Genomic DNA, 11978 nt, shown 5'->3' on the forward strand with positions numbered 1-11978 from the left:
GTTTGCAAAGGCCACCTGTTTCTTGCCAACTTTTAGTTTATTGGAATACCTAGTGTCCAAGCATGCTTTAATGCATGGGTTTACCCAAGCTGAAGCGCAGGGGCCTTCGCTAAAAATGGGGCCTCGACTAACCTTGTTTAATAAAATTCTATACTTTCCCTCCCCCTTTAAATAAAAAAGTAGGGGAGGATCTGACACCTCAAATAGCCCAGGGACCTCTGGCTCTGTTAAGGAGTCATACTTTCATATTGTTATGCCATTTGGAGCAAAGTGCATGTATTCTTCAAACAAATTATATGTTTAATATGCATATACTGAATTTTAGCATGTGTATTTTGAGAAAAAGAGTAATACATTTAAAAGTACTCTAAACGTATAGTGTTCAGTTATTTTCTAGTTCATTAGATTGTTCTAATCATACTTGTAATGCAATTTTCAAATGCAGCTTATTATGATTTTTCAATACTGTCTTCTGCAATGTGCCTTGCAGTATTCATTTTATGAATTTTTATTTGCGTTAATCACTTTAACATATAAACACTGGAATTTTTCACGTAACACACGGAATGTTCGTTTAGTAGTCATACTGAACTTAGTTGCCGCACAATTAGAAATGTAAGTTGTTAACTCTGTACGAGCAATGTACAAACAGCTAAATCCAAGCATCTGAGCTATGCTTTGTTACTATGTATCGCCAGTAAAATTATTTATATTTTTGGAACCTTGGAGAGGTAGGTAATATGTCCTGTGTTTTGGCGCTGCTGAGACGGCTGGCTCCGCTGCCGTTCTGCCGTACACATCTTAAACCTATTGCATAAGCGAGTTACGCAAGGATTCTGGGAAATGGCACGCGCGCGCGTGGAGCCATGACCACGGCGGGAGCCCACTGCTGTCATCCTTCGAGTACGTCTTGCTGCGTGTACTCAAAGTACACAGACGCATACCTAACACATCACCACCACAATCAAACAAGGCCGCCCATACACCTCTGATCGCTTATACACATACATTCAGATATGCTGTCAAATATGTGCTTTTAGTACTGGTTATGGTTATGTCTTGTTTTAAAATATGCAGACTGGCTTGGTATTTAAAAGTCACATTGATGATTGGATATGCTTTGCATTTCAAAAAAAAAAAGAAATGGTAATGTTTCACATTAACTGAACCTTTATAATGCATTTACAGAACATTCAGTACACCTTCATTTTCCATTCATGGAACATTAATAACATACCTTAACAGCTTTAATATACATTAATAATAAACATTACATGATAACAAATATTATAATGGTATGCTTATGGATGTGCTATGAATGCATTATAAATGCATTATGAAGATGTAGTTAATGTAAAGCGTTAGCAAATTAATACATATGGCTCTTTAGAGGATGACCTTCAACTTCTGTGGTTTTTCATTGTAATATGCAATACCGTGTATGACATTGTTTACACTCTTACTGTTTACTATTGTTTGTTTGTTATTTATTGTTACTATTAATGTGTAAAGATTTTTCTTTACTGCCTAAATCTGTGTGTTTTTCTACTGTAAACCTGCAGTTTCCTTTGAGATTAATGAAGTAATCAGTTTGTCTGTGTACATCTTTCTGTACCTACACTGCTGTGAGACCGAGATTCTGAGATTCTGTGACAGTAACCATGAGTATATCGCTAAGTTAATGCCCGCTGACCATGCCAGGACACCTCCCCAGACAGGGGGCGCCGGGGCGCCTGCCCATCCCCTTCCATGGGCCACTAATTGATTCCTCACAGCCTAAGCGCCTGATGTCTTGAGCTGGCAGGCTCCTCGGCTCCTGGGACTCACCCAATAAGGAGGGGGCCGGCGATGGCGCTGGAGCGTGAAGCGGGAGGTTTAAAAACTCTCGGGGTCTTGCAGCGGACTGTTATCCAAGACTGTCCCCAGGAAGTCACAAATTGATAAAAGGAATGATAAATTTGTCCCTAAGCAATGTGGCAACAAATTAACAAATGTGACACGTAAGCCTATTGTAATGTTTATATACCGTGACATCAAGAAAATCCAGGTATTACTTAAAATTATATCACACATTTCTGTTTCCTTGGAGAGCATAAAAGTAAGAGATTTTTATTAAATAAAACAGTATCAACAGATGATGCCACGTCACTGTTAACTTCCATGTACTTGTGTGAGATATTTTAGGTCTTTGGTTGAAAATGCCAACTAACTGAACAGGTGTTAAGATGGAGCAGTAACCTCCAACTTCTCATCTGTCATAAATAGGAACACAGTTGCCTGGCTTTTGTGGATCCATTTTTCTTCTGGGGTCTCTTCCACTGTGACAGCTGGCATCCCTGCTGTTGGATGGACAGTTGGGCTGCGCCTTGTGTACTGACCTGGAAGCACATTAATGAAATGAGCTCAAACAAGCCCAGCCTCCAAAAGGCTTTATTTAGCAACTCCTGGCTAAATGTATGCTCTTGAACCTGAAAGGCTTCCAAGTTTATATTTCTTATTTATGGATTACTAGGGATTTCATGCAAGTACAATTGGCTTTTTTTTTTAAAACAAATAGCAAACAGAATGTAGCATAAGCCTATATTTTACTTTTTTTACAGGTCATGTTCTGCTATATTTGTAGAATTACATATCTAGGTCCTGGGAAATATATTTTCTCTGACTGGATGGATGGAAAAATGAACTTCTCTACTGACTGTGAGCTGTTTCTCTCATCAGAATCCAGAAGAGGTGTTTGTGAGGACCATTCTCTATATGTATCTGCTGTTTAAGGTCAGATGAACACCACTCAGTATTTGAAGGTTAACAGATGAAAGTTGTAGGAACCATTAGCGACAAGATGCTGTCTCTAAGATAAAGACACCTGTGGAAAACAAAGGGAGGACACCATCCTCAAAGAGAAGGAGTCTAACTGGCAGGCCACATGTTTTTGGGGAGCATCTATCACAGCTCTCTCAATCTCCAGCGTAAAGCAGACTTACTCTGTTTTTGGGAGAGGAGTCTACAACAGCTGTTTGCACCACCATCCAAAGAAAATCCTTGTGCAAGAAGTTCTGCCTCGTTAATTCATCTTATCTTATCTTATCTTATCTTATATTTGTGATTGCTATGAAACATAAACATGTATTAATACCAAGTGCTCAAGTAAATAAATGAACGTTCTTTTCCAGGATATTGTTCAGCTTTTGGCATCTCTAATATGTGGAAACGTACTGCAGTGCGTCTGGCTGGAATTTAACGAATAGTCACTTGGCTTTTACTCCTGTGACTGAAGCGACAGCATTGGCAGCGGAGACGCGCCCCGTCGCATGTGTTCACAACCCGCCGGTTAGCGAGGGGGTTGTACGTGATAAGCTGGATCGTCTGCAGTGACGCCTTTCAGGAGATGGGATGCTCTGTGGCTTTGCAATTAGGCTTCGGCAGGCTACAGCATTATTGTCTTGTAATTATAATTCCTTGTCGATCCGAAAAGGCTCGCAGAATCAGAATGTCGCCGAGAATGCCTCCGTCTCACGACATAAATAGCAGTCTCTGTTTTCGGGAGGGGCGGGATGTGGCAGTTCACATTCCATGACGGTAAAACCCTAATGCACAGAAAAATAACTTTGATCATAGTAACTCGATAATGATGAACACATTCAATGGCTGTCACTTACTGGCTTTGGATCGGAACGTTTAATCATCCCCGCGCCTGTTGTTTCCCTGTTTCACTACAGGACAGATAATTCAGCTATGTTTAAACGCACACTTTCTGGTAGAAACGCCACACCCTGGTATGCACCTGCTCTAAAAAATAGCAAAAAAAATGTTTCGCACTTTACAGTTTCAAACTGAAATAAATGTGCTGTACTGACCTACATTTCTAATTACGTTTGGTTACTTTTTATAACCTCTTTATACAAGAATTCTCTGAATTATTATCCCTTGTTGGCCTTGAAACAATGCAATATCCACCGTAAATGTGTTTACAGTTGGAAACACGTTTTGATGTATGATATCAGTCTCAGATATTCTCATAGGCCTACATTTGAGAAGAGTGATGATGTTTTATGGATTAAATTATAAGTTTTATTGCTGAAAACACCTATTCTTTAAGAGGCACAAAAATCACTTTGTTTACATGACAGTCTGGTATGACACTTCAAAGGCGTCATTTTACAGACACGATTATACATAAGCTATTGTTCACTGTCCAGAGGAGTCGTATAGTCATGGTATTGTTATGTGTTTTTAATGTGGCGCACGAGAGAACGATGAACGGCAAAGATGCTTTCTTACTTCCATACGTTTTCCCAGCATCTGTGCTGATTTGCTGTACTTTTCCTTTGTGCCAGGTCTCCTTTTAGGTGCTGCAGGAGTGACTCTTACTAATGAAGGTGTTCCCCACGGCTGACACCCGTTAGCCGGCCGCACGTGACGTTTCTCTATCGATTGCAGTCAGAAGATTAATGGTAAGCACCACAAGATGTCCCAGAATCTGTATTGACAACTAGTGAGATAAATGGGTGGATTACTCTTGACACATGGGCAATACTGAATACCCGCTGACCCGCTCGCGTCATGAATTATCCATGTCACGGTGCCACTGTACCTTTAAGAGCAGTAAATCACTTTGGACTCGCAATTAAAGGGGCCGCTGATTACCTGTGTCACAAAAAGCATATATTGTGTCAAAATAGGGCTCAGCCGGATATGTCATCTCACATAGCCACATTATCACTTTTCCTACCTACGATGTCCTGTCCTTGGGTGAACTCGGACGGTTTCAAGCAAAAGGATAAAGGGGAAAGAAGCACATTTTAAAGATTGCACTAATTTTGCGTGTAACCTAACCTGAAGTTCTGCAGTTTTTTTCTGGTGAGTGGTTTTTACCACGGACGGAATAATGCCCTATATTCGAAGAGCAGGGCAAGATAAAGAAGGCAATCAAAAAAAAAAAAACTTGCTTGATGTTCATTTTAGGAAAGTTATTGGCAAATAATGGCATTTTAATTAATGCATACAGCTTTATGAAACCATGGGCGTGAGCCTCTATGCTCTGTGACACTGTCACACCTCTACCCGAGCTCCGTGCGACCTGATTGACTCCAGGCATCCCTTTCGGGTTTTATGGCTCCCTGCTTCCTGGGTCCCGGTTCACCTTCCTGGTTCCCCAGTGCGTCCAGTGCGCGGTTCCCTGTTTAAAGGATGGCCTTCCACTTCTGTGGTTTTTCATGTTTCGAATGAGCGCTCCTGGCTGTGATAGACCCTGTGGAGTTTTATTTGAACAAAATTCAGATTTCGCGGTCTGTTTGTCTTATCAGAAACATTTCGGGGGAATCACACCTGTTATTATTGCAGCAGCCGCCCAAAGCTAAACAATTACGTACCGAAATAAATCTGGAAACCCGCCAACAGTTAAGGCATCTTTCATGTTGTCTGATATGTCATTTAAAAGACTTATCTGCCTCTTCGTTATGGCATCTGTTTCTGCGTGACTCTGTTCATTTACAGCACTTTTTTAAAAGCATGTAGCAGGCTATTATATTAAGGGGAATTAGCTCAAACGTTCAGCCTTGGTTACAATTATCATATTTTATGGAATAACTCTAATATAAAATGTACTACTAAAATAATATAACACCAATTGAAGTTCTTTAAACGTCTTGAAAATGTCCGATCAAATCTCTGTTCTGCCGAAGTCTTTGCATATTTATTACTTCAAATATATTTCTGTAGGCTATTTGGTTTTGCAATCCAGTGGGGAAAAAAAACCCTAATCCGACTGCTACCCGCAAAGTTTCGCGGTATAACAGCAAGGACACAGCATCACCCCCTTAATGTCCGGCATCGAGTGAATGGACGCACGCCAGCGGATCTCTTAAATCCCCCGCTTTCCCTCATTTATTGACAGGTGGCTTCGGCGGCCGAGAAACTGTTGTGACTTTGAAACGGCGCGGATATAAATAAGTCATGCGGGGTGACGGGGACTTTGGAGCAGCTCTTTTTCCAGGTTTGTGGCGCAGCTTTCCGGCGATTTCATTTGATCCGCTCACTCTGCCTGTGTAATCTAGACTTCTGTTGTTAGCGGGAGCCGTGCTTAATCTTTGATGGTTAAGAGACACTATGCAAACACACCCCGGTGGCATGTGAAAACGCGGGCTTTGAAGGGGGGGAGGGCGGAGAGCAGACACCATTCCCGTGTGAGTTTTACCCATTTTTCACGGGTGGTCCGTATCAGATTCGGGACAGTTTGTTTTTGATGAAGCTGAACAAATTCCTGAAACTTGATCGCTTTTGATCGTCTTCTGAAATGTCAAAATGAACGAGGCGAAATTCCCTACCCTACATGTGCTAAACCCTTTTCCCATCTACTTTGAAACAACAAAACATGTGCAATGTAAGAGAGATAACATGCAAAACTAAGTTTGAACAAATCTATCTCAGGACTTTCTTTGGACGTTATTCCCTTTTGATCTCAGGTTATATTTGCGGTGCATCTTCATCATGCCTTCATAAGATTGCTCTTTCATGCAGAGTAACAAAAGAAAAATTCGTGTCATTTATGCTAATTCGTTAGTTAGCTAAGTTAGGCTACTTTTTTCTTAACAACCCTGTAATGGTTGTTCGTACACTAGGGAAACAGTATTTCACTGGCAATAATCCATGAATAAAAAAAAAAACCTCAATAATACCGTAAATCAAAGCAAACACTTCTTTTCTAATAACAGAACCCAGCAGTTAAATTGCTTCGAAAGGCATTGAATGTCGGTTACAGGTAATGGTACATATGTCTGACATTTAAGAAAACCGCCTCGTATAGATTCCTTGTCTGTGCAGTAATAAAACACCAAGGCATCCGCGTCGTATTTATTTTGCGTTAATGCGCTGTGCTGCTCCCGTCTAATGGAGGTTCTATTTTTCTTGGAGACTTCATTTGTTTGACCTTCACCCCATCATGGCATGCCTAATACTCCTATTGCCACGGAAATATCTGTCCCTGACCATTCTTTTTTGCCAGTATTGGATTACAGAGACCATCCACCAGGTAACATTGAAGCTCTCCCAAATGGCTCTCTCCCCTAATGTGATTGTTTGGACGTATAATAGGAGAACTCTCCAAATGAGTGACAAAACACAACAGACAGCAACTTCATTAATGTCCAAATTAGTGGTAGCTTTGGTTACTGTCTATCGATGTTCGGCATCCAGGCGCCCTATCAAAACGTACAACATTTAATGATGTCCGAAGCTGATTTGCAATATTCCGTCCTAACCTGTGATAGAATGATCTAGATAAAGGTAAATCACCATGGAGGTACATCATTAAGCAAAGGTATGCGTTGACTGTTACTACATGTTGATAGGCGTATAACCAAACAACTGAGAGCACGTCATAGAAATATAGAAGTACACAAATACACACACACACACACACACACACACACACTATAGTATAATTGAAACTTAATTAAACGATCTAATTAAATAAATATTTTCTGGCTTCGCCGTCACACTGAACTCAGGAGGTTAATAACCTCAGTTCTCATTAGCAAGATGAAATCTGTTCTCCAATTAAATTACTGGGAGGTCACGTAAACAAGTGACTTCATTATGGCCGCAGCAGCACAGGAATTATGATTCTTTGACTTCTTATTTGCATGCATTACTGTGCGTGCGATAGCTGCAGACTAAAAGCCGAAACGCAACCCGTGCCTCTGCTTCTTCTGATCTTCTGACGTGAAAGGAACTCTCTTGGAGAAAATGGACTTACATAAATTATGTGAAACCAATAAACCGTTATACTAGCCACATAAAGTTCTTTTGTACTTCATGCTAGAAGGAAAATGCATCCATTTTCTTTTTTGTAGTGTAGCTGTTATGCGCGAAATTATATATGCATCCCTGATTACGTACCTGAGTGGTACTGGCTTATCTGCAGAATAAATCCCACAGACCTCAGACAGGTGTGTCCGGGTGATATTTGATTAATGTCTTAATTCATATATCAGCGTGAGAAGCTTATTAAAGTACATGATAGTTAATGAGCTAGATATAAACAATTATTGTGCCAACTTAAAACTTGTCCTACAGAGTTTTATCTCATTGGGTGATGACAGGTCCTAACCGCGAGTGACGTGTTTTACTACTGTGAGTGGTCGCGCTGAATTTTAAAACTTTCATGTACAGTTAAATAGCCTACCTGTCTTGTCCATTAGCTACACATCAAGGGCAAATATAAGCACATCGTTTATCGTTTATTGTGTTTGTTAATAGTGAGTGTGCTATGTCAAGTAGTGTTCCATTACCTGAAACTAAGGTTTTCGTCGGAGCAGAAGTGCCACCTTCAGTGACGTCATCCCGTATCCCTGATGAATCGTTTTTATCCAGCACAGATGCATAATGGACTGGCGTTTTTGGAAACGATCCTCACTGTCCTCGAAAAGCCAGGCTTCAGAAGGATCACACAACGCAGAACTTCCAACCAGGGAAATATGATCACTAACGCTGTAATGAAACTAACCGTAATCAAGAAGAAGAACAACAACAAAAACATGTACAAACAAACAAAATCCCGGAATTTATGATTGATTATGATTATTAAAAACGCCCATTTGTTGTTGTAGCTGATTTTATTCTTAACCACTTCACATCGGAAAGGATGTTTGTGTTTTTTCGCGGTATGTAACAGGTCTCTGTTTATACGAATGTTCAAGATGTATCAGTGTTCAGTGTTAAATATGGGGTCTTCCGAATACCACTTCGCGTGCATTCATTTAAATATTTGTTAACAATAGTAATTGGAACGTTCATGCATGCCTAATGGGTTGAATGGCCCTGTTCAATTGTAACACAAGTCACGAGACGAGAAAAATGTTTGAAATACATTAAGGTATAGGCTACATCTGTCATCTCATATATTAGAAACATTATGTAAGGTCTTGAAAACAAAGCCATTTGAATTATGTAAGAAATATTTCTTAAATTTCAGTTCCGTATTCATAAAACTCCTGGGCATCAGGGTTGGCCAGAACTTGCTTTGAAAACATCTGGTTTAGACATTAGAAACACATCGGCGCTTTTGCCCTGTGCCAGAAGATTTCACAACATGAGCACAGCGAACCAGTTCACCCCGACCATAAATCAGTTTGGTTACGCGGCTGCACCATGCACCTGGAGGTTTGGTCAGCAGTCTTCCATGCTGGAAATGAGTATGCATAATGACATATACTGTAGCGGATTGAGCTACCTCTCGCTATCTCCCTAAGGAGTTTGCGCCCGATGTGGATAAGATCATTGCTTTTTGTGTGCCTGACCCATTTTCGAAATAAATGCTTTGAACTTAAGTCATACATATATACACATGGTATATAGAAAGCATTCACAATATCGACATACAGACATAAGGAGTGCATCAGCAGTGTGCCATGTGGCTCAGCCTCAGCTGTGCCTGTAATTGCAAAGCCGCTAGTTCACATCCCGCGGTCAGTAGTCATTTCATTGGTGAGTCCTTCAGCAAGACCTTTGACCCCCAATTGCTCCGGGGACTATCAGACCCCGCTGTCTCAAGTGCATGTTTCTTTGGGTAAAAGCGTCTGCTAAATGAGTAAATGCATACCTCTGCAGAAAAAGTGCTGAAAAAGACTTATATCAGGGTTCAAAAGATGGATTCTTCTGTACTGGGCTGAGTTTGAGTGCTTTCAGACTGTGTGGCCACAAGCACATCAGGAAACTTGAAGATGGACAGCTGGTATCGGGGTGGTCGAGAGACCGAAACAAGGGGGGTTGGGATATTGCTGTCATAGCCCTTAATGGGGCTCTTTACATAAATTCTTCTGGCAAAATATGCATAATATGCAGCCGCATAATATGGAGAAAATGTAAAACGGCAAGATATTTCATTTGCATTGTATGAAGTATGTAAACAGTTAAAACACGGCCAAGCCTATAGGCTATGTAAATGTGCAGTTCTGCATAGTGTTTTTCTGATGCAACGCTTTGCAATAAGTTTAATAAGAAAGGATTCTATAAAAAAAAAAAAGCCAGCAGTGATGTAAACCCTCCACCAGTTTTTCAGATCGCACATTAGCTTCACAAATTCAGCGAGGTTAGCTTTCTGTCATCCTCCTGATTAGCGATATTAGCTATGCATGCACTCTGACATTGCGGCGTCTGACTTAACCAGAAAATGAATTTGATTTATTTTAAACGATGCCATGCTGAATTAATACATTTGACTCATTATTCATATAATGGCCGCTATGAAGATATTTATTCTGCGTGGAATTAGTCACTATTTTGGCACCGCTCGCATGGAACGTAAGCGGGAAAATGATGCAATGCACTGCATTGTTATTGTTAGCACTCAACAATAAAGCCTTATAAAACATAATAGCTGTTTAATAATTCATTCATTTATTGATTGATTTTATGTGACACTAATTTAATTTGCAGTCTGAATCCTAAGCAGGCTATGCGTACGTACGGTGTTTAATGCTTTCTGTCACATTGTGTCCATTCCAGGGGTTTTTCCCCCAATATCTTCTGGCCTCATAAAGCACTCATGTGCTATTTGTGAAAATCTGTTGGCTCACTGCCTTGGAATAGTTTTAAGACACGCAGTGCACATTTTGTGACCAGAATGGTACTCAAGACAGCAATAGCTGTGCAACCACACCGATCAAACAGCCCCCTTGGTAAATAAATAGCGTAACCTGTCTCGCGAGTGCCAGTTTTTAATCTGGAGGGTATTTACAACCAAAGGTCACTTAATGAAGCATCACATTTATGAAAAGACCCTTCAGATCGCCGTGGTTCGTGGATCACTACCAATGCACATTCACCTGCAAGCACAAAGGCAGTTACCAGCATACCAACAGAAAGGCTGGATGCTTTTGAATACTGCATAGACGTTTAATCTCTATAGAATATGGCAGTTCGGTGGTGAACCATGGATTGATCCAATGAAATTCTTCACAACATATGTTTGCAAGGAACCACACAGCAGGTAAGTAAAAATGTCAGACCCTAGAATAATGCATCAAGGTCATTAAACTTCTGAGTCGCCTGCTTAAAAGCACCGCTAATGATCACACTCGTCCACACGGCTCTTTCCGCCGTCCTGTCACGTGCACAGCCACATCTCTCTGGTTCGTTGTAGTGGCTTGTGACATGGTCCCCAGCGTCCTTACCTGATTGTGCCCCTCTATATGGTCTGTTTGTTGTCTGCTATCATTCCTACTTATGTAAATCATTTTTTATCTTAATTCCCTGATACAAACTGCACATTTGTTAGTGTTGCACTTCCTTGGATGCTGCACAGTGGGCCTGGATGCATGCTTGTGTAAGGATGGGATCACGATAAAGTTGGCCTGACTAGACTATTGAGTATCACTGTTGCCTCACACCTCCAGGATTGCGCGTGTGAATCCTGCATCTACTCTGCGTGTTTTCTTTCCATCTTGCATGGCTTTCCTCCTACAATGCACAGACAGGCAGCTAGGTGGGCTGGTGTCTCTACATCATCCTTTGTGATTGCCAAGTGATGGACTGGGAGTTCCCCGGCCTTGTACCCTATACTGCCTGGTATAGGCTCCAGCATAAGCAAATGGATAATGATTAGGAAACTCACACATTCCTTTACATTCATAATGTGATGAGACTGGATGTACACTAAGCTGATCAGCATTAAATTTAGCATGAATAATTAGGATTTTTTTAGTGAGAGCACATGTCAGACAAATAGATCATGGTTGGTCGATCCCTTCTGCTCCATCCACGCATTCCTGAATAATTGGGAGTTTTGCGTGCAATGAAAGTGACCTCATGCACCACTGTCATTTTACACCAGGCTGCTGGGAGGAGGGGAACGCGGGAGTGGGGGGGGGTTGCTTTTTTCAGAACATAATGAAAGGTTAGGTTGCCAAGGGTCACTGGAACTAACGGATTGCTAATTAATAACCCAATCAGAGCTAGGTGAAGCTACAAGGAACATGGCA

General features: G+C 41.0%; 1 long non-coding RNA gene across 1 annotated transcript in view; it reads left to right on the plus strand.

Moving 5' to 3' along the window:
- Positions 1 to 10035, plus strand: part of LOC111849727 (uncharacterized) — a 75371-nt gene extending 65336 nt beyond the window's left edge. The window contains exons 3-5 of the long non-coding RNA XR_002839624.2: positions 4335 to 4451; positions 5894 to 5992; positions 8376 to 10035. This is a non-coding gene — a long non-coding RNA (uncharacterized lncRNA). The remainder of the gene's footprint in view (positions 1 to 4334; positions 4452 to 5893; positions 5993 to 8375) is intronic.
- The last annotated feature ends 1943 nt before the right edge of the window (positions 10036 to 11978 follow it).

Source organism: Paramormyrops kingsleyae, chromosome 4, assembly GCF_048594095.1.
Source record: "Paramormyrops kingsleyae isolate MSU_618 chromosome 4, PKINGS_0.4, whole genome shotgun sequence".
NCBI classification, from domain to species: domain Eukaryota; kingdom Metazoa; phylum Chordata; class Actinopteri; order Osteoglossiformes; family Mormyridae; genus Paramormyrops; species Paramormyrops kingsleyae.